Below are 23,209 nucleotides of genomic sequence, written 5' to 3' on the forward strand. Positions count from 1 at the left end.
AGGAAGGACTGCTTGGGGGGGGTTAGAAATGAGGATGAATCAGTCACTGTCACATGGAAGGATTTCTCCCTTCCTCCAATTCCTCCGTCTGCCCTCTAAGCTCCTGCTGGTACCCTCCAGCACTCCAGAGTCCAGATGTAGCTTTACCTGCATTCCTCCTGGCCTCCAAGACAATGGACAACATTTGGAGAGGATGGCCTAGCCTAGTGGTTTTCAACATTAGTTAGGAAAATGGTGCAGCCCTTTGATATAGTTCATTATGTTATGGTGATTCCCCAGCCATAAAATTGGTTAAGTTGTTTGTGTTGCTACTTCATAACTATAACCTTGCTACTGATATGAATCATAATGTAAATATCTCTATGTAGGATATCTGGTATACCATCCCTATGAAAGGGTCATTTGACCCCCTGAAGAGTTGCAGTCCACAGGTGGAGAATCACCAGCCTAGAGTGGGAGGAAGGTTCCTGGGCTGTAGCGAGTAAACAGGATGATGGGAAGGGCCAGGAGCCAGAAAGAAGAGGGCCACTCCACATATGATCTTGGGCTGAATGCAGAAGGGAACCTACTTGAATGTCATGGGTGATCCCTCAGGAGGATGAGTGGCCCTGGGTGTGGACCAAGATAGTGTTGTCCTCTTTCTTCCCTGCTTTGTCATGGGACGTGGGGCTCACCCGACAGATCCCGTTTTTGGAGAAAAGCACTACTCTAGGCCAACTGCCTAGATGAGCCTCTGCCTGGCCTCCATGTGTGCGCCTGCCAGCCAGCCTGTAACTGACAGGAAAGAGAAAGGAGCTGTGGGTCTCAAGAGAGGATATTCTGGAAGGCTCGATAATCAGAACCCATTGTAAAACTGTGTTTTCAGTTCTACCATTAAAATTTTTGTTCCAGTGGAAAACATTTGTAGTCTGTCCCCTGTGAGCAGTGAATCCTGTGTGGAGTTCTAAGAACCTTAAAATAGTGTGGAATGCTTGCTAGATGGACTAGGCAGGGGTGTGGCTGGAGATGATGAGGCTGTATATAGGCAGGACCAGCCCAAGCATGAGACACTGTGGCTCTCAGAGCTTCAAGATAGTTCAAGAGAAGGCTTCCAAGGGATCCTTAAACTTAAGATGCTTCGACCAGCAGGGCAGTGGTGGTGCACACCTTTAATCCCAGCACTCTGGAGTCACAGGCAGGCAAATATCTGAGTTCTAGGCCAGCCTGATCTACAGAACAAGTAATAGGAAAGCTAGGACTGCATGGAGAAACCCTATCTCAAAAAATCAAAATGAAAAAGAAAATTCTTCTACCCAGAGAAATGGAAATTGTAATGAATGATTTTTCCCTATTGAGACTACATTGTGCACAAATCAGTAATAGACTCTTCAACCCACGAGATAGTAAGGCCCCTCTATGCAGAGTAGTAGTGGTGATAGGCAGAAGGGATTTGAGGTAGCTGTAAGATATGATACTTTGGTTGTTTTTTTTTTTTTTTTCTGACTATACTGCAAATACGCACAGCCTTTGACTTTCTAATTTCCCATTGGTACACTGAACTATTTTCCTAGCAGATGTACCTGTAGATATCTGTACGAAATGAACCGTGCCCAAGGTGATTCACAGTTACATTTTTATAGCAGCAAAAGATTGGGAGCAATTTTGTGAATGGAAGATCGATTCAGTAAATGATGACACACGGTTTCAGCTGGCTGGATGTGGAAAGGAAAGAGGAATCACACTGTGTGCCTGCACGGGCAGATTCAAGGATATATTGTCGAAATCAAAGCAGAGTGCAAAAGCAGGCCATCATTTGCCCCAGTAGAGTGGATATTTGGCCAAACTGCTTAGCCACTAAGAAGTCTGTGTAACTGACTGTCTTGTAACCCAGAGGTATAAGTTATAGGATATCAGTGGCCTCAATAGTGGATAGGGTTTGTGGAAGGATAATCACATAACATGTGTAGCCCATGCTTGTCACAGCACGCCAAGAGACTGAATAAATAAATTCAGGGAGGAGTACACCTACAGAATGGGTGGCATTGGCCAACAAGATGACTTGCCATGGGCAAAGGCATAGTGTGATCTGAGTTCCATCTCTGACTCTGCATAAAGACGGAGGGAGAGAATTAACTCCACAAAGCTGTCCTCCGACCTCTACTTACATGCTGTGACACACGTGCACCCACCCACACACATCAACACACCAACACTAACAATAAAATAAATAAAATGCTGGTCCAGCACCTAGGTGGGGCCCGATGACAGCCCCACCTAGGACTGTCGTTAAAGGAATGGGAGCAGCTGCCCAGCGGTAGGTACAGCTGGGTGGTAAGGGCTTTTGGGCACTGAAGGGGAGGGAAGGTCAGGCTTGGGGACGTGTAACCTTGTCATCCAAGGTGTAGGTGCCAGTGTGGGCTATAGGACAGATCCCCGGAGCCCTGGTGGGTAAAAGAAGCTATTGGGAAGAGGATGGAAGAGGTCTCATTCACTGTTGGTGGCAGCTGAGGCTAGAGCTGAATAGATTTGATGATGGAGCTAAAAACAGGAACAGGGCATTTTGCAGAGCAGGTGTTAGTGACCTTTGGCACAATCTTTGGCAATGCTACACAAAGTGCATGATCTTTGGCAGTGCCAAGCAAAGGCAAATCATGCATCCATGATTTTTTTTTTCCCCTCAAATCTCTGAAGACCTTTCCCCTATTCAGGATCTCCAGAGTGGGCTGCGGCATTTGTGAGCTATGCAGGAAGGACTGTCCCCTCCCCCCTCCCCCACCAAGTCTTCCAGCCTTTAGAGTTAGTTGTGAAGGATGGAGTGGAACTCGGCCGCCAGCTGCCTTCAGAACAAGGTGTTCCCAGGAGGTTGAAAGACTGGTTTGTAATCAGATAAAGGCTGAATCCTTCAGAAACTTCTAGGTTCCCGGCAGCTGCCATTATACTCCAGGCTCTGCCACAAAGGTGAAAGGGGCGGGAAGAAGAAACATGGACTTAGAAAGAAGGAAAAGGCAGACTGGGCATGTGCAGGATCCAGTCCCTGTGGGCAGGAATCTGAGCAAGGGACTGCGGCCTGGAAACAGGTCTGACAGCCAGAGTCCATCTGACTTTGTCACTGCCCAGGCCAGGGTCAGGCTTATAAAAACAGGCAATGCTGTTGGCATGGAAAAGAAACCTTTGCTGTCTCTATGGCTTTCCTGGTACAATATCAGAAACCCAAGCTCTAGGCTGGTATGTCTTTGTGCTTTTGGTTGTGATTCCACTCATCCTGGTTCCTAGAAAAGTTGTCCCTGGTCCTAGAAAAGATGGTTAATGATGAAAACAACTGAGCACCTACATGGTGGTTCACAGCCATCTGCAACTCCAGTATCAGGAGAATCTGACATCTTCTGGCCTCCATAGGCACAATGCAAAACACCCATACTAAGTAAGTAGCTTGCATGGTAATGCTCTTGTGACTTTGCCAACCTAGAGGTTGCTGGCAAAGAAAGCAACTTTCTCAGGCTTCTCCTGGAAGCCTGTATAGAAGAGATGTATCAGGGGCTGCACAGGTCCCATAAAGAAGGAACAGAACAGAGGGGTTCAGCTGGGCATGCCGATGGAAGGGCTTGTTGAAGAGTATTATCTCCACAGGATACGTAGGGGGCGTCTTGACTCAAGCTGGTTGTGACGGAAGCTTTCTGTAGGGGCGTATTTACTGGGTTGAGTGACCAAAGTTGAGTTCTAATAAATAAGGATGAATGAAGGAGGGAAAGGTGGGAGGTTGGGGAGTGGGGGCGGTACAAGATGCTCTCTGAGTCTGAATGAGTCTGTACGTCATTCAGAATAATTTACACTGGGGGGTTCCATTGTGCCCGTGGGCCCAGGCTCTATTTTGCCCCTTTGTTTCCTGTTTTATTCTTGGCTCCTCCCCTCCGCCCCCCTCAGGCCCAGAAGCCAGCTTGCTGCAGCCCTAGCAGGGACTCTTGCTGACTTCCTGGCCATCCCCACCCCTTCCCGGGTCCTGGATCCTGCTTCCTCCCCCCCCCCCCCCCCGCCCCCCAATGATCTCATCCCAGCCGGGAAATGGGACTCTTGTTGCCCCTGCCTATTTGCCCTGGCCCATTGACAGGCTCATCACGTGCCCCTGCTGAGATGCCAGGTGTATGAATCGCAAGCAGTGGGAAAGGCAGGCAGGGGAGGGCATTCCTTCGGACTGCGTTGTGCTGGTAGCTTGGCACAGGACCCCCTGCTTCTAGAAGTGACTCAAAGGGCTTTTCTGCTTGCCCTTCTCGTGGGTTGCTGAGTCATACTCTGAGTCACACACGGCATAGCTGTGTACTCAACAGCGAGCCCTTTGTAGGAACCCAGATGGTCTCTCCTGATTCTCAGGGCATTTAAAGGAAGCCCACCCTGGTCTTCGACCCTCTCTGCCCTCCTCAAGGACTCTTCTACCCTGATTCCTTGATTCCTTTCCAGGCCTATACATGTGGGCTAAGGAGTGATTCGCACCTCCTCCTCCTCCTCAGGCTGCCGGCTAGGATTCAGAATCCAAAAGTTCAATTCAAGTCAGCAGCTGGGTGACAGGCAGGGAGCCAGGGCAGTGATTAAGCAAGCTGAGGCAGGAGTGAAGTAGGGCAGATTCCTGGGCTCTAGGTGGGTCCCAGGAAGATCAGCCAACTTCCTTGTATCTTGCATATTTTGGGAGCATCCTGAAGCTACCTTGAGAATTCAGTCTTTTTTTTTTTTTTTTTTTGAGGGAACAGGTGCAAGAATTCTTGTGTATTGTGTATTAAATCGCACTATCCTTATACCGATTTGGTGTTTGAAGATATGGAGTCTAGTAAGAGATGATACCAGTTCAGAGGCAGAGCGAGAAAGTCGAGAATTTGATGCTCAGACCTACCTGACTCAGTTTAGCACCCCTCCCCAAGCTCCACCCTGATCTGGTTGCTGGAGGCTTCTTCTTAAGGCAACTGTCCTGTAGTGCAGGAAGCCAAGTACCAAGGTGAAATAAAAATGGACTGTCTGTGGGGTGAAGCTGAATGCTGAACAACTATTGGGGGCAGGGAGCAGCTAGGAGTTTGGCAATGAGGACTCTTTAGGGCTACTGTATCTGTCTGGTTAGCACTGGAGATAGAGCCCTAGCTGACCCTGAGTAGAAAGATGTTCGGTTGCACAGTTGTGCTAAGCACAAGAGATGGTGCTAAGGTTTGGGCTCTAGAAATTTTCCTCTGCTTATGTGGCTTTGGTGGAATCACCCCTACTCACTAGTGCTAGGTCTAAAGCCTAACCCATCCTTTGGGAAGGAGTCTGTTTTATGGCTTCCTAGGTAAGTGCTGGTGCAAGCCACTTGTGGAAGTGGTCCAGTGTTTAGCCACTGCTTATCCACTGGGGCCAGATGGGCTAGACCTCGAAGATCTGTAGGGGCAAGTTGGGAAACAGTCATCCTTTGAACTCACCTGGAACCTCATGACTAGAAGGATGATTAGAAGGCCATTGTTACCTTCTGTGGAAGGTGATGAGTGAGCTGGAAAGAGCTTTGGGCATGGACACGCTTTGAAGGCAGGCATTTTTGAATACTAGCACAAAGGCTATGCTATCTCAAAGGTGATGGGGAATTTCTAACAGGATGTTGCCGTAGAAGGAGCTTGCTACCAACCTTCTGATCCTCCCTTCCCTGCCTCCTTGGTGCAGGTATAGGCTGTGCCACCAGATTTCTGGTTTTGATAGAAGGTTTCAGAACTCTCTTGTGTCCATGAATGATTAGTTTTCTAAGGGCATCATCTAGCACCCAAAAAGGATGGCCACGTGAGTAGTTTTTCACATACTATGATGTATAACAGTTGCTTCTGTGACCTGGATCAACCCTTTCCATCCTTTCCTTTTTTCTACCAGGGGATTTGTTTTTGGTGACACTTTAAGAATATTTACTATTATGTTTATCTTATGTGTGTGTGTGTGAGAATTTGCACATGGGCGAGTGCATGCATGCATTTATTCATGACACAGTGCGCATGTGTAGGTCAGAGGACAGCTTTCAGGGTTGGCTCTCTCCTACCGTGTGAATTCTAGGGACTAAACTCAAGTTGTGTGCTGGCCTTGTCAGTTGGAAACAATGCTCTATGCCACACAAAGGACTATATTAGTGATGTGAAAATAGCTCTTCAAAGCAATTTCTTTTTGTAGAATGGACATACCTGAACTCACATTGGGCCAGTGAACATGCATGGCCCAAATGGTCTTTGTATTTTATTCCTAACACAGGTGCTCATCGTATTGGTGGAAACTCAGTTTAATGTGATTGGATAATCAACCTAATGGAGATGGAAGAGAGTCAGGGAATATGGACCTCTGTTGATAAAAGAAACATTTCTCACAGCATCAACCCATCGTGCCTGCCCTTTAATGACATGTTTAAATGAGAGAGAGATGATTTCCCTCTATTTTTTTTTTTTTTGGTGGTAGATACTGACCATTCAACTCCCCCAATTTTACCATTGTGTCCTTAGAAGATGCAAAACGACAATGTATGGGTTTCTTTCCTCACTGAACAGGAGAAGAAAGACCAGGAACAGTACTGGACTTTTCAGGCCAAAAAGCCTGCACTTTTGTATATGCCTCTATTCAGAGACAGCCCCAATACACTATGTTTGGCCGTTGGTCCCACAATCTATTATTTTAATAGATAAGCAATGGTGCAAAAATAGAGGACATACATTCATAAGTAGAAATAAGAACAAATAGAGAGTTCTAGTGACTCCCCCCCACCCCCCCCCCCAAGTCTGTCTCCTGGGACACTGACATGAGCTTTGGGTTTGAATAGAGAAAGTTTTGGAGCAAGGAACAAGAAGGCAGTACCATGGTTAAGCAATCCTGACCAAAGGGTGGTATGCATGATTATTGTCTCACTGCAGTTCTGTGAGGTGGTCCAGAAAACAGACCTCACCTGCTGTCGTTGTTGGACAGGCTTAATCTGTGTCATAGGAAAGATGATTACTTCTGCTCTGGATGCAGCCACGGCATCCTGGATAATTGCCTTCATCTGGTTTCCCTATTCTTGGGATCCAAGATAGCCGCAGGTTTCAGATAATGACCTAAGTCTATGTCGTTAAGCTTGAAGGAGGATGAGAAAGCTTAGACACACTTCTTGAGCTGCAGACCTTTCTATGTGTAGTGGTAAGTGGGTGACTCACAGTATAGGTAGGTGATGGTCAGACGATGCCAGGCTGTTATCTAGTTTTGGGACCCACGTGAGCTGTCAATAAATGCTTTTTAGCAAAAGCTGCTTCTAAGCATCTGTTTCAGCTCCAGTGCTGGATTAGGAAAGGGCACCAAGGCAAAATAGCTTTTTCATGTTCACAAGGTGACAGGGGTAGAATATGAACTTTGGCAGGCTTTTTTTTTTTTAATTCGATATATTCTTTATTTACATTTCAAGTGATTTTCCCTTTCCTGGATTCCCCCTTCCCAAAAGTCCCATAAGCTCTCTTCCCTCCCCCTGTTCCCCAATCCACCCCTTCCTACTTCCCTGTCCTGGTATTCCCCGACACTGCTGCACTGAGCTTTTCCAGGACAGGAGTGGGGGGGCACTCCTTCCATCTTCTTGGACATCATTTGATATGTGCATTGTGTTCCTTCCTTCTTCTTGGACATCATTTGATATGTGCATTGTGTTTTGGGTATTCCAAGCTTCTAGGCTAATATCCATTTATCAGTGAGTACATACCATGAGTGTTCTTTTGAGACTGGGTTACCTCACTTAGGATGATGTTCTCCAGTTCCATCCATTTGTCTAAGAATTTCATGAATTCATTGTTTCTAATGGCTGAATAGTACTCCATTGTGTATATATACCACATTTTCTGTATCCATTCCTTCATTGAGGGACATCTGGGTTCTTTCCAGCTTCTGGCTATTATAAATAGGGCTGCTATGACCATAGTGGAGCATGTGTCCTTATTACATGCTGGGGAATCCTCTGGGTATATGCCCAGGAGTGGTATAACAGGGTCCTCTGGAAGTATCATTCCCAGTTTTCTGAGGAACTGCTAGACTGACTTCCAGAGTGGTAGTCCCAGCTTGCAACCCCACCAGCAGTGGAGGAGTGTTCCTCTTTCTCTACATCCTCTCTGGCAGGCTTTTGAAGTTGCTTGTCTCCTTGCTTCTTTGCACCACTTCCCCTGAATAATCTGGAACCTAACAGGCAGTTGTATCTAAGAAGCTGTACCGTTCCTGGAGAGATGTGCAGCCCTGCTTTCTGCCTGCTCTGCACAGGTTTGTATCCCATGAGGATGCTCACTGGTCCATCTAGTGTCTGAATGCTCCCCCTTTATACTGAGCTGGGACAGGGCAATGCTACATAGAAGAATCGGTATGAAAGGGAGATCTGCATGTATTGTCTTTGGCGAGGTGAATCTCGGGTTTGCTATTCAGTTAACCTGTTAGAACATCCATTTCCTTGTCTGTCAAACAAGGGTGATATCATCTAGGTCAAAGAGAGGAGAGTGAGGTTCTCATGCTTGAAATGCCTGGTACCCAAAGTCCCTTGCAAATCCTTGCTTCTTTGTCCCTACAAGTAGGCAAGCTGAGTCACAAGTCCTGGAGGAGATTGCTTTCTCTCACTTCTTTACCTGTGCCATCTTGTCCTCCTTGAGCTTATATTATCTGGGTGTGGTGAGCCTCCGGATTAATGCTGTTCTGCCAAGAGATGGGTGATATCAAACCCTGTGAACGCCAACTTTGACCCTTGAGTCTTAGTACTGGCTAACAGCTGCCAGTGGTGACAGGAACTGAGGATGCTCCAGGGGATACAGGGAAGGCAGTGTGCGAATCTGGGTAGGGCCATTTCCTGGAACCATCAGGGAACTGGCTTCTGGGTGAGCCTGTGTAGGAGAGGAGCAGGTTTGGTTGCAGATATGGGGCTGCCAGAAGCAACACTTTTCTTGGCGGAGCTCGGGTGCCAGTTGTGGGCACTGGGGTACTACAGCATGGGACTGAGATGGGCTGCTTCACTGGCAGCCCAAAGCCAGCTTGGTTATGCATAAATGGAATTCCACCACTTAGGAGACTTCAGACATGAAGATCATGAATTTGAGGCCAGCTTGGGGCTACCATCTCCACCAAGATGTGATGTCAGCTATGACATCTTCCAAAAGCCAAATGATGGGCTAAAAGTTTCTGATTGGTGCATTTAGGGAAAAGGTTCCTGGGAACCTAGAAGCTGGCCAAGTGCCCAGGTAGCTGGGGCTGGCTAGGTTTTCTTATTAAGGACGTGGTCAATGGCCAGGGGTTCTCTGCTCCTGTCCACTTGGCCATCGAGACAGGTGACATTTCTCCCTTGCTGATTGAGCACCTAAGGGATAGGGAACTAATTTCTCACAGGGTCTATTACATAGAAACACATATCTGCTTTGCTACCCTCAGTCAAGGATGCATGATGGGAGTTCAATGTGGATTCACCACCCCACCTTGCTTCTACTGGATTTCCACCTATCAGAGTGTTTAGGGAAGTGATAACTCTTCCTGCTAATTTTCCTTCTAAATCTTGTTTCTTCTGTGCTCGTGCACATTACACCTATACGTTTGTATTTCATGTTCTTTTTTTTTTTCTTCCAACAATCCTGAGCCACCTTGCCAGCCGCCGATACCATATTGTGATGTTTTATCATCATATCATGGCCCTTTCCTAATGACAGTCACAGCTCTAGGGACTTGAACTGTCTGTGCGTGCATCTACTGTGTTCTCTATGCACCTACACAGAAGTGGTACCCCAAACCTAGCTTCTGTTTGAGAATCAGGAGCAAAACAGCACGTCCTACCAGGAGCTGCTGTGGGGACAAGTGAGAGTCCCCCTGGCTCCTAATGTGGGACCAGTTACACAGCAGGTATTGGGTGCATGGTGTGGCTGTTGCTGCTTCCTCTGATACTACCACCTGCTGTCATTATCAGCCACATTAATGTTTCTGTTTCTGGGTAGGCAGACTTCCTTCTACCTTATATTGAATAACACACACACACACACTCACACACACACACACCTACACCTACCTTTTATTATACACAGCTGTCTTCTCTCTCGACAGAAATGCTATTCCCCAAATACCTACATGTGTAACAAGGCTGCCTAGTTCCTGCTGCCTGGTTACTTTGGAGAGAGGCTTCTATCCTAATAGCTACTCCTTGTTATGCGTGTGGTGGTGGGTGGGTAGGGGATGACTTTCTAAGTAAGAAAGAAACCCCTGCAGGAAGAGCTTAGTTTGATGGGCAGATTCACTAAAGAGCAAAATAACAAGCCGTGTTAGGGACTAAAGGAAGGAGAGCTCTCTTACCTCGCTGTGAAGTGCCTGCTGTGGCTGCAGCTTTTCCTGTTTATCACCTGTGCATGGTCTGTAAATCCTCATTTCCATCCATGTCTTAATGTCCCCCACCCCCATCCCAAGGGTTTATAAGACAAGACGCCTCTGATCATCTTTTGTTGTTGTTGGGAACTGGAGAGCCTTCATGTTTTCTTTTCTTTCTTTTTTTTTTCTTTTCTTTTTTTTTTTTTTTTGTTAGGCCTGTTGTGCCAGGAACCAATGCCCCCTCCATTTCCATGGGGGATGTGTCTTTATAATTCTGCATCTGGTCGTAGGACCAAAGACTGTGCTTTGCAAGTGAATGTGAGGACCTACCTACTCATTCATTCATCAACACCTTCCCCTTCCATCCTCACCCCTTCCCACTCTCCCCATCCACCTATCTACCCTGGAGCTGTGAATTTTAAAGATTCTTCAGGTAAGTGGCCTTTTCTTCCTCACTGTCTGCAGACACAAAATCCTGCTCGTGTTTTAAAAGAAAAACAACCGACTTTCTGGGGAGCTCCACCTCCGAGCTCTCCCGTAGCTTCCCGGGTGTGCAGACTTCCCCATAGTTCCGCTTGCATGTTCTCTGTTGAGCATGTGGGTGGTTGCATCACTGTCCAGCCCCTTCTAGAGGCTTCTTTCAGTCGGCCTCCTGTGGAAGGCCAGCTGCTCGCACGGAGCCTGTTTGGGAGCTGCTACTCAGATTGGGAAGTGACTTGCCTGCAGCCATACAGCTTGAGAGGAGCCAGCTAGTCTGGGTGAATATTTTATCTCCAGCTCTCCAGTTTGCACCTGGCTTAGGACTTTTCCCTGGTGCCTCGGGTAAATGGAGTAAAGGTAACCCAGCAGCAGGGTTTTGTTTCTGTGGCCAATGACTATTGGCCAGTCTCCGTTAATGAGGGTTTGGAGAGAACTATGGGGAAGGCTTCCAGGTGACAATCTAGTGACAGCTGGCTTCAACCCCTCCCCAACCCCCTTGGCCAGGTCTGTCCCTTGAATCCCTTGCGGCTTCTAGGTTTGCCTATTGAGAACTCTGCTTGCATGACTCCAGGACCTGTCCTGCCGGTATAGAAAAGAGTGATCAGGAAAGAAAGGCTCCAGGCTGGGGTGGGGGTGGCAGGCTGGTAGGTGACGGTGATGTCAGGGAGGGGTCAGAGTGCTTGGGTCTTCGTAGGAGGGAAAGAGTAGAAGACAAGGATAGTGGAAGTTTGGTACAAGGAAGAGAGCTTGTTGTCAATCCCCTGCTCTGAAAGTTCTGTTGTGCTGCTCATTTCTGGGAAAGCCTTGGTCTCCTTGTCAGATGGAACTGCTGAGATCCACTCTCAGGCTTATGACCAAGACTCAGTGACGGATGACTCTTCTGAGCCCTTGCCAGTATTCTGTGGATGCTGGTGGCTTTTCCTGCTTCTCTACAGAAGAGACCCATGCTGAATCCCCTGTCCTTCCCCCATTCTTCCTTGTCTGTCTCTTTGCCTTCTTGTCTCCCTACATTTTTGGTGTATAGGCATTGTGTATAGTAGTAAGTTCCCCAAGGACATTTTCAGATTTTCAGTCTTAGGGACTGATCCTAGAGTCTCATGAATATTAGACAAGTACTGAACTTAATCCAGTGTTCCTTCTTCCATTTTATTCGGGACAGTGGCTTGCTAAGTCGGTTGACCAGGCTGGCCTTTGTACTTGTGATTTTGTGCCTTCCTCCAGGCATCTGGGATGACAGGCCTGCGCTAAGGAGATTTTTGTCCAAGTGTATCATTGCAGCATAGTATTTCCAGAATTGGAAAATTCTCAGTGGAGATAGTGCGATTTGAAAATTCGGTCCTCTTATCCCTCAGAGTAGCCGGTGTAGGTGGTAGAGTATCTGTGTGTTGGGAGGGACTCTACTAAGAAGCTTATTGCATAAACAGACTAAACAGTTCTCCTGTGGTCCAGATAGGACCACGGAGCTTACAGTACATTGAGATCTCCGGTGTCTGGAGATCTCATCTTGAACTTAGCGTCAGGTCACCGCACTGCCGCATAAGTTAGGGCCCTGTGAGAAAAGAGGTGATTGGAACCATCCAACAATTGATAGAATTAAGAGGGGCCTTGTTTTTTTTTTTTTTTTTTTTTTGGTTTTTTTTCTGAGACAGGGTTTTTCTGTATAGCCCTGGCTGTCCTGGAACTCACTCTGTAGACCAGGCTGGCCTCAAACTCAGAAATCCGCCTGCCTCTGCCTCCCGGAGTGCTGGGATTACAGGCGTGCGCCCCCACCGCCCGGCTGGGGCCTTGTTTTCAAACTGAGAGTTAGAGATGCTGATCTGGATTTTGATACTGAACAATATCCCTGGGCCTGAAATAACTGTGATTAACAGAATTTTGTTTTTCCAAAATGTTTATCTCCAAGTCTGTGGAACATAGCACAGCAAAGAGGGGGCAGGGAGTGTGATTCACGTTGCATTTACAGGCAACCTTGAATAGTGGATTATTTTGGATTGTTCAGTGGGCTCAGTATAATGACAGGAGTCCTTAGAAATTAGCAAGGGTGAGGCTTGAAAAGTGTCTCAGCAATCAGGAGCATGTAACTGCTCTTGGGATTGGGTTCCCAGCATGCAAGTACCAAGTACTGCATCTCACAACTCCAGCTTCAGGGAATCTGATGCTCTCTTGTGGCTTAGCAGATAACTGCATGCATGTGGACATACCCTCACACAGACACGTAAATAATGTACATCTTCAAAAACAATAAATGGTTGAGAAGTTTTAGGGTACATCTCGGTTGGGAGTGGCTGTTCAGCATTCATAAGCCTCTGAGTTTTGTAAGGGCTTATGATTCACTGGAGAATGACATCCAGGACTCAAAGAGTATAAATGCAAAGAGTGTTTTATCCTGTAGAAATCCAGCATGTTGGGGGTCTACCATTTACAAAGATAGCCCCCCACCCCCCAAGTGAGCTTTCAGTCTCAATTTAAAGCACAGTAGGGAAATAATTCCAGGGTAGGTGACCTTTGTCTTGTTCTATCTCTAGGGACATGCTAGAACCATTGCTAGGGCCTGGGGGGCTGGAATTTGTTGTTGGGGAAGTCTGTTAACTGCTGCTGATCCATTGTCTTTGTCTTAGGCCAGGTGGCGGGGCAGCCTCTGAGGCCTGGACTTGCCTGAACTTGTCCAATTCTTGGAAACAGATCTAGGCCCCGATTCCTGAACTGTCCATTTGAAGCCTGACATGGAGTCAGTCTAGACTTTTCTTTTCTTTTTCTCCTTTAGTTTTGAGCCGTCTCAAATCTTTGAGATGTTTCCATGGGCTGGTATTGTTGTCTGAGAGTAAATCTGTTCCTTAACAAAACTACCTAAAACATTGATTATGTAGGGACCACAAGTCAAAGTTAACATCAGTAGGCTCTGTCTTGTAGTCTCTTTCTGAATAAGGCCATGGATTTTTTTGACCACCCTTGAACGGTCAACATCGAAACAACATTTTTCACTTAAGACTGTATAGAGTCTTCCCTGCTGGAGGAGCGGCAGGTCTAGGCTAGGCTTCAGTTGTTCTGCAAGACTACTTCTGCCATGGAGTATAGGGAATCCTGCAGGGTTGTGAGGGACTCTCCTATCTCCTGTATGTCTGCATCCATATCTGTAGGGCCTTGTAAATTTTATCTTGGAGTACTAGGCTGAGGCTCTTCTACTAGCAGCTCTGCCCAGCCCTATGCCATGGAGAGAACCTAGTAACACAGTGGATATGGCTACCCATTTTACTCTATTGTTTGGAAGTGTTAGTTGGTTGATGGCCCCCTCCTCTGAGAGTAATAATTCACTCTGAGTATAAGCTGTAATAGAATAAAAATCTTCGGGCTGGAAAGATGGCTCAGCAGTTAAGAGCACGGACTGCTCTTCCGAAGGTCCTGAGTTCAAATCCCAGCAACCACCTGGTGGCTCACAACCATCCGTAACAAGATCTGACTCCTTCTTCTGGAGTGTCTGAAGACAGCTACAGTGTACTGACATATAATAAATAAATAAATCTTAAAAAAAAAAGAATAAAAATCTTCAGCCATATTTATAACTAGCCCACAAACGTATGGAGTAAGCCTTGAGGTAGAAGCCCAAGCATTCCCTTGGGGCAGCATGTATCCTGTAACAGTCAGGGTGACAGTGAGGTTGTAGAGGTGGATGTAGGCTGGGGGAACCTTATTTCTTATGTAGAATCCCTGCCTGGTGACCAACAGTGCTGTAACCTTCCTGTCAGCCACTATGAGCTTGATGACAAGGTTGTTTCGTCGCTTCCTGGGGCTGCCCAGATAGTAAGGGAGCTAGAGGCGCACAGAGTCAGCCTACCCTTAGCGTGCTGGCTTAGAAGATGAGGGATGTGGAACAGCCTGTAGAAGTTAGAAGAGGCGAAGAAATAGAAATTATGCCGCAGCCTCCAGAAAGCAGCAGTCACTATGAGACTTTTATTGAACGGCTGGAGACATTTATCTTGGACTTTCCACCCCCAAACTGTGCTGATAGGCTTGCGTGGCTATAATGGTCAAAGCATCTATCTAGTCGGCACATTTGCTTTAGCCCGTAAGGAATGGGTGATGACACAGTTCTTAGGGAGTGGCAATGCCAGGTGGTCCTTTATGTGGTGTGACCATTGAGGCCCATGAGACTAGTTGTTTGATGGCCCGGCGGGACGGCTGAGTAACCCAGAGTTGAGGATAGGTAAGAGAAAAAGCCCTGTGTGTGCATTACCTCTGCTGTGATAGCCTGCCCAGCCCTCACCTGGGCATTTGGCGCGGATGATTGGCATTTGGCAGCAACGCCTGTCGCCTAGCGTTGCTGCAGGTGTAAGTCCCTTCCTGCCAGGCCTCCCTGTTAAGCTCCTAGCTCTGTGTGTTTGATATTCCTTAGAGCATCTTGGAAATGCTTGACAGGTGTGTTGTAGCTCCGATGGATGAGCGAGCACCTCTGGCTCATGGTCCAAAACGTTCCGTTTACTTCCTGAGAGTGTGTACAAATTGCTGTTTCGCCTTCCCTAGCTTCCTTTGTGGAGAATGTGGCTGCCTCATTACTACACTTCCTTGACTGACTTAAAGAGTGTGATATCAGGGCATTGTGGAGGTGGGTGGGTGGGTGGTGGCGGCCCTGACCGAGATCTTTGTGTTTTCTGCATTGATTTTGTGCTTCCCACCCATCAAGCATCCAACCTTTACTGTCTTGCTATATTGCACAGCATGGCATCCTATCTTTATCTGTGTCTAGTCCAGCTGCTCTCTTTTTCCGTGTCTGGTGGGAGCCTGATTGCTTAGAGGTGAACATAAGGCTGAAAGCAGGAGAAAACGCCATGTCATAGAGACAGTAGTGGGCTGGGCAAACCTGAAAGAGGAACACACTCATTGGATGTGCCCAGGGGAGAGAGGGCAGCTTGTGCTATTACCCTTCTGGGGTGTGCGCTGCTGCACTTCTGAGGTGTGGATACAACAGAACATCTTGCCTGCCTCTGACTTATTGAAACTGCTCACTAGGTTGGCTTCACTCACCTTTATGAGGCCGTAAGCTTCATTAGAAGGAGCCTTTACGGCAATTTCCGTAATACTGTGTGTGTGTGTGTGTGTGAGGATTGGATTCCTCTCCCGGGACGGTATTAAATACCTCTGTAAAACCAAGCTCACCTGTCATCTACACCAGGGCCCGGACTGCTCACCTAATGGAAAGGCTCAGCAACCTCTCTTGTCCTCCTCAATCCTCTCAACCTTGCTCACGCAGAATGCTAGGAATGGCCAGATGCTGCCCAGGCTTGTATTTGGCCTCAGCCAAGGTCAGGTTGTCTGGGAGGAAGAAGGGGAGGGGCACCCTTTCTTAGTAAGTGAGGAGGAGGAAGAGGCCCAGACAGAGCAGCCTCGCTAGATCTTTTATGTGCAAGCCTGGCTCATCAGCAACTCTGCTTGGAGCCCACCCCCATCCCTCATTTCCTCCCACACCAGGAAGGGGTGCTGGGCAATTCGGAGGGGGCATTGCTTCCGATCTAGTGTGAGGCTCACATTCCTCTGCAGTATCCTGGGGTTGCCTGCCTGCAGACACCTGGTTGGAATAACAATGAGTGGGAAGCTGGGCTGCAGCCTCTGCTCGACTCGAGGATGCTCTGCTAGGAGAGGCTAGTTTTGCTGAGCTAGCACTTCCTCCCGGTCTTTCCTTCCAGGCCAGGCCCTCTTTGGAGCGTGGCTGCTAGGTGAAATGTATATGCTGAGAACAGTACTTCAGGTGGCGGAATCTCATTTCTTATGCACATGTGTTGTCAGAATGGGAGATGACTGATTGGGTAACAGGGTGAGGCCAGGAGAAATAGCCTGAAAAGTCCTGCCTTGAGCTAACATCACTGGAAGTGCCACCTTTTTATCCAGGGTCTGTCTGTCTGTCTGTCTGTCAGTCCGTCCGCCTGCCTATCTCTCCTCTCCCCCCCTCCCCTCTCTCTCACTCGTTCTCTCTCTCCCCCTCCTTTCTCCCTCTCCCTCCTCCCTTTCACCTGTCTGTCTGTCTATCTATCTATCTATCTATCTATCTATCTATCTATCTATCTATCTGTCTGTCTATCTATCCACCTTGTGAGTGTCTCAGAGGTTTGTGTCACCTGCCCTTTACCACCTCCATAACATAGTTAGGCTTGGCTGGGTTGGGGTCGGCCACTCTAAACCATTACAAAGCATCATTAAAAGCTCCTTACATTGATGTTTGTGATCCCTTCTGATTTTAGCTATCTCTATTTTTTCTCCCTTGACCTTTACAACATTTTCTGACTATAATGTAATTATTCTATCCAGCATAGGATAGAAGAGCATTTCTGCAAACAAGGCTACCATCGCAGCCGTTCGCAAATATCAGCTCATGTAATTCCAAGCACCCCTGTATGATGGTGTTAGGATAGACATTATTCAGGGGTCACCCAGCAAGTTCTCAGAAAAGCCAACATGATAAATCCTGAGGGTCTGGCATTCTTCACTCCTAAGGAAAAAAAAATCTTAGCAATAGGTTATCTCCTCCAATGAAATGAGCCAATTCAAGCGATATTAAATTATAAAGGCAAAGTTTATGGGGGCAGCTCTCCTTGGGTGGATTCACTGGTCTGAAGGAATAAGGGGAATAAGGCTAGGGAAGTTGCCATGTAGGAGAGAGAGAGAGAGAGAGAGAGAGAGAGAGAGAGAGAGAGAGAACCAAAATTTTCAGATTATACAGTGAAGAACCTGTTGGGGAGAGGAAGCCCAATCCTTGGGCTGGAAAGTTTATCGTAAAGGCGGGGCATGTCAGCCCCGCCCTATAACAAGCAGGGACTGAGGGATGCTGGGAGAACCTGGAGGCCAGGTCCACTTTGGTATGTTAAATAGGCGTTTTAGCTGCTTGTTCCCAGCCTGAATCCCAACCCTTGGAAATAAGCTCTGTGTGAAGACACACAGCTACCATGGGAGAATTTCACTGATTGTTGTACAGGAGTATCAGTAAGTGATGTAATTTTAATGGATCCATATCTTCCTTCTTCTGAACGCAGGTATCTTTTTAATACTATTGTCTATACTTTTGTTTGTTTTTCACTTAAAAAAATATAGTCTTCTCTCATATGATACATCCTGACCACAGTTTCCTCGCCCCTCCCCCCACTACTCCCAGTTACCCCATGTGCCCACATCTTCTTTTCTCCAGATCTACTCCTTCTCCATTTCCCTTTAGAAAAGAGCAGGCCTCCCAGGGATATCAAACAGATACGGAATAACAATTTACAATGAGACTAGGCACAAATCCTTACATCAGGCTAGACAAGGTGACCCAGTAGGAGGGAAAGGGTCCTTTTTGCTTTTGAGCAGACCTGTATACTCTGTCATGTGGCTAACGCACACCGAGATGTGGAGGAGCTGCACCTGCTAGGTGAGGTCCGTAATACACAGCTTAGGACTTTGCTGATGGCAGATGTATGGTATGTGAGCAGAGGGCTAGGCCTAGGGCTAGAATTAGGCTCCAGTGAATTGCAAGTTGTGTATTGTGTATTACAGGTTTGGGTTTTGCATATTACATGCTGCAATGAAGTGTTTAAGCGGTCATTAGTAAGTCACGAAGCTGCCCTTCGTACTCTTTGTTATTAAATAACCTAATAATGATACTAGTGCCATCGGGTTGTAATTAATTCTCATTACCTAGTTTTAAGTTTTGCAGTGTGTCAGATACCATCAACTGTTTCTAGCACGCTCTTCTCTTCTTTCACCCTGAAAACTTAAGGACCTGGTTGTTTCCCACAGCCCCCCATGGCTTCTACTTGGATGATATTTGTCATCTGCAAATTTTATTTATTTATTTATTTATTTTTTTTGGGGGGGGATTTGGTTTTTTCGAGACAGGGTTTCTCTGTGTAGTCCTGGCTGTCCTGGAACTCACTCTGTAGACCGGGCTAGCCTCGAACTCAGAAATCCGCCTGCCTCTGCCTCGCAGAGTGCTGGGATTACAGGCGTGGGCCACCACTGCCCGGCTTATTTATTTATTTTTTAAAGGATATATTTATTTTTATTTTGTGTATTTTGCCTGCATGTGGGGGTATGTCAGACCTCCTGGAACTGGAGTTACACACAGTCGTGAGCTGGGAATTGTGTGCTGGGAATCGAACTCAGGTCTTTTGGAAGAGCAGTTCTTTACTGCTGAGCCATCGCTTCAGCCCCTTGATTTATTTTTTTTTTTTAAGTAAGCACCTGATTCAGACTCCCAGGAATGGTTAGCCTCTCTCCATTGCTTCTCTCCCATCCCTTCTTTCTTTCTTTCCTTAACTGTATTTGAGGCTTTCAACTAACTGCTATCCTCCTGCCTCACTCAGCCTCTTCAGGTACTACCACATCCAGCTGCTCATCTTTCCTTATGAGAAAAGGACCCAGTTGGCCACAAATCTAACTTTGTGAGAACACATGATCCCTTCTTCTGGGTTGACAGGGCCGCTCCCACCTTGGCCTGTTCTAACATCAGAATGTGCCATTATTTGGACTGGGAAATCTCTGTGGCATAATTACTTCAGGTGAGCTCATATTGTCAGCGGTGAGAAATGTAGAAGGCAAGAAGACAGGGACACAGCTCTACACAGCCACCTCCACTAGCCCAGGGGCCCTCCTGGTTTTGTTTGTTTGTCTTTTTCTTTTCTCTTCTTTTCTTTTCTTTTCTTTTCTTTTCTTTTCTTTTCTTTTCTTTTCTTTTCTTTTCTTTTCTTTTCTTTTCTTTAAGAGATCTTGACTCAGGCCAGACTTAGGTTCATGGCTTCAGTATTGAAAAGCATTATTTCAGGATCAGTTTAGTGAAGCAGTATCAATGATGTTATCAAGACTATTTTAATATAGGCCAGTATGAGGGCTAAGAGAGAAGGTGCTAGGTATGGTGTTGCACACCTCTTCATTCTAGCAAGTGCCGGTGGATCTCTGAGTTCAAGGCCAGTCTGGTCTACAGAGAGAGTTCCAGGACAGCTAGAACTATACAGAGAAACCTTGTCTTGGAAAAAAAAATGAAAAGGGGGGGGGGGAGAGGAGAGGGGAGAGAGAGGGGAGAGGGAGGGAGGAAATATGGGAAGGAGCAGGAGGAGAGATTGAGAGGTGTTGGGAAGGGAAGTCATATCCACGTGGGAGTATATGCTTATCAGAGGAAAATAAGAAATATCTTTACCCTTCCCACTCTCTTTTGATGAGAGAGATACATGAAGCAGCCCCAGAGATACCTTGGGTGCAAACTTAGTCTAATAAGGAAAAACCAGGACTCCTCAAGGTTATACAAGGAGCTTTGTGCATGTCTTTTCCCTGTGAACGGAGTTCCTGGTGAGATTCCTAGAAAATTGCAGGTTGCTGGCTGGAAAGCGAGAAAAGTCCTAAGATGTTGTTTCATTGTGCTGAAGTTCTCTTCCTCTGCTAATGAAGGCTCTGACTGAGGGGCTTCTTTGAGGATTATCACAGCCCACGATTTTCTTGGCCTTTTTAGCCTGACTCAGAACTGGATTCTGGTAAACTCTGCAGCCAGGGATTGGGGTTGGACCAAGATTAGAGGGGGACAGTCTTAGGGATACAGGGGAAAGTCCAGGAGATAAGGGAAGGTAGAGATGGGAGAGATGGCGCCAGAAGCCAGAGCGTGACAGGGCCCGAGGGCTAGATTAGGAAGACTGCTCCTTAGAGCCCCCAGGGGAGAACGGCCCAGTTTTCCTGGGAAGTAGACCTCTCAGAATTGAAGGAATATGTTTTTTCTGGTGTAAGGTGCCCCATTGTCCAGTGGTTTGTTAGGAAACTATGACAGTGCCTTTCTCAGAATGGGGATCTCCCAGTGTGTGGGGAAATGGAGAAAATACCCTTCCCCACTTTACGCAGGCTCTTTATACAAATACTTGCCAATGACTGTGTAGCTCACAGTGGGGACAGGTCATTTTGTTCCATATTCTCTGCGGCAGTTCTGAGAGCAATTGAAATCGCTAGACAAGCTTCCTTTAATACTTGTAAAAAGCATCACCCACATACTTACTTTGGGATCTCGAGTAGGTGGTGAAACACAGGGCTCTAAACCAAGGAGTCTTGCCTGAGAAGTGCAAAGTCATAGCATTGGTCATATGGGTCACAGCATTGGTCACATGGGTCATAGCATTGGTCACATGCTATGATGTCTGTGTGCTCATGCCACCTAGTTGAGAATCCAAGTTGAGAGGAGCAGGTTTTTGTTTGTTTGTTTTCGTCAACTTGACAGAAGCTGGTGGTATCTGGGAAGAGGGAAGCTTAAAGCTTAATTGGAGAATTATCTCCCCCCCAGAATGGCCTATAAACAAGTCTGGGGTGGGGGGCATTTTCCTGATTAATGACTGCTGTGGGAGAGCCCATCTCACCAAGGACAGGGCCATCCCTGGGCAGGTGGCCCTAGAACATACAAGAAAACAAGCTGAGCAAGTCATGAGGAGCAAGCCAGTCATCAGTATTCTCCAACGGCCTCTGCTCAGTTCCTGCTTCAGGCTATGTCTGTCTTGAGTTTCTTATTTGGAGTTGTAAGATGAGATAAATCTTTTCTTCCTCAGGTTCGGTTTGGTCAGTGTTTTTAATCTCAGCAATTGAAAACAGGCTAGGACCTTACTCCTTAGTATTTTAAAAAGATTCTTTTTATTTATCTAGGTCTGTATTTATGCTTGTCGGTATATGCCTGCATATGTACCACATATATGCAGGTAGGAACCCATGGGAATCCGTAGAATATTAAACACAGATCCCTGGCTCTGCAAAAATAGCTTTTCTTTTCTAATTTCTTATGTATGTGAGTACACTGTAACTGTCTGTCTTCAGACACACCAGAAGGAGGGTATCGGATCCCACTACAGATGGTTGTGAGCCACCATCTGGTTGCTGGGAATTGAACTCAGGACTTCTGGAAGAGCAGTCAGTGCTCTTAACCGAGGAGCCATCTCTCCAGCCCTAGCTTTGCTTTTCAAGGAAGGAAACATGGTCTCTGAGAGATTATTTGGGTTCTGTGCCTGTTTCCTAAATGGAAAAACACACGGTCCATTTTTCTCACGCTGTTCTCATTGCCTCGTTCATTTGGGGTATATATACCTGTCAGGGATATCTGACTAGGTGTTGTTTGTTTGTGTTTTGCTTTGTCTTGTTTTGTGACTGGGTCTTATGTGGGATACCCTGGAATATAGCAAGGGTTACCTTGACCTGGCCTGCCTGCCTCTATCTCTCCTGCATTGGGGCTACTGGCATGCAACACCACACCGGGTTTACTCTGTGCCTAGGTGGTACCTAGGTCTTTGTACACGCCCGAGGTTGTATGTCCAAGCCCGTTAAGGCTTGCTAAGCCTTAAATTGTTGGACTCCTGGGGCCTAGGACTCTGCTTACGACAGACAGACCCTGTTAGGAGACTGTGACTGCTTCTCACCATGTGTAAAGAATCTGAAGAAGCAAGGTAATTGGTATAAACATTTTGGTGTGGCCTTACTTACATTTTACCAGTATTTATTTATTTATGTACTTAGAGAGGACACATCAGAGTGCCCGTGTAGAAGCGAGAGTACCAATTATGGGAGTCGGTTGTCTCCTAGCACGTGAGTTCCAGAAGTGAGAATCAGGTCTTTGGGCTGGCTCACCGGCAAGCTCCTCAAACAATGAGTCACCTTGCCGTTCCTCTTTGGTGTGACAGCCAGGAATTGTCCTTACACACCTGAAGAGGACTATCTGCACCAGCTGATTATGGAAAAACAAAATCACTCCTAGTATCTCCAGCTTCTTTTCTGCTTGTGTCAGAAGTATATACCCTTCATAAGCAGCTACAAACACCCTAGCAATGTGGAAGGCACCAGCCCCAAATTGGAAGGAGTCAGAGAACTTTGCATAGGAACCCTAGTCTGATATCTTTGTGTTCTTTCAGGTTGTCGTGGGGTACAGAGCCACACGGAAGCATTTGGTGAAGTTGACTCACTTGTGGTCTCAGGGAGGTTCAGTCTCTGTCCTTATTCCTTCTTGCCTGCTGCTGCAGATTGTCTGGGAATACCGAGGCAGGAGAGCAGAGGGATTGGGGAGTAGCCTACCTTGACTGTTACTGACTGCACGTGGTGCTTCGCTCCTGGTTCCTGCCTCCTGCCTTCCCCCTCCCTCCTACACGCTCCAGTTGCCCTGCTCTGCTATCTTGCCTGGGTTAGGTGAGGACACAAAGCAGCAGGTGTTCAGTCTGTGGTGCTTGTGGCATCCCAGGACCAAGCAAGGCCTGCCTCCAGTTTCTGGTGCATTCCCCTCATAGCTTCTGAGAAATCCTGGCCAGCCTCAGCCCCAGCCTACTGCTCTTCCCAAGGCACTCCACTCAGCCATTCCCAGGTTACGGGCTTCGTTTACCTTGAGCCTACTTACCTGTTCAGCAGGCCTTGCGTGAGTCCCTTGAAGTCCTTGGGGGGAAATAGCATTCTCTTATCCTTAACCTAC

The sequence above is a fragment of the Apodemus sylvaticus genome, chromosome 17 (genome assembly GCF_947179515.1).
Source record: "Apodemus sylvaticus chromosome 17, mApoSyl1.1, whole genome shotgun sequence".
NCBI lineage: Eukaryota > Metazoa > Chordata > Mammalia > Rodentia > Muridae > Apodemus > Apodemus sylvaticus.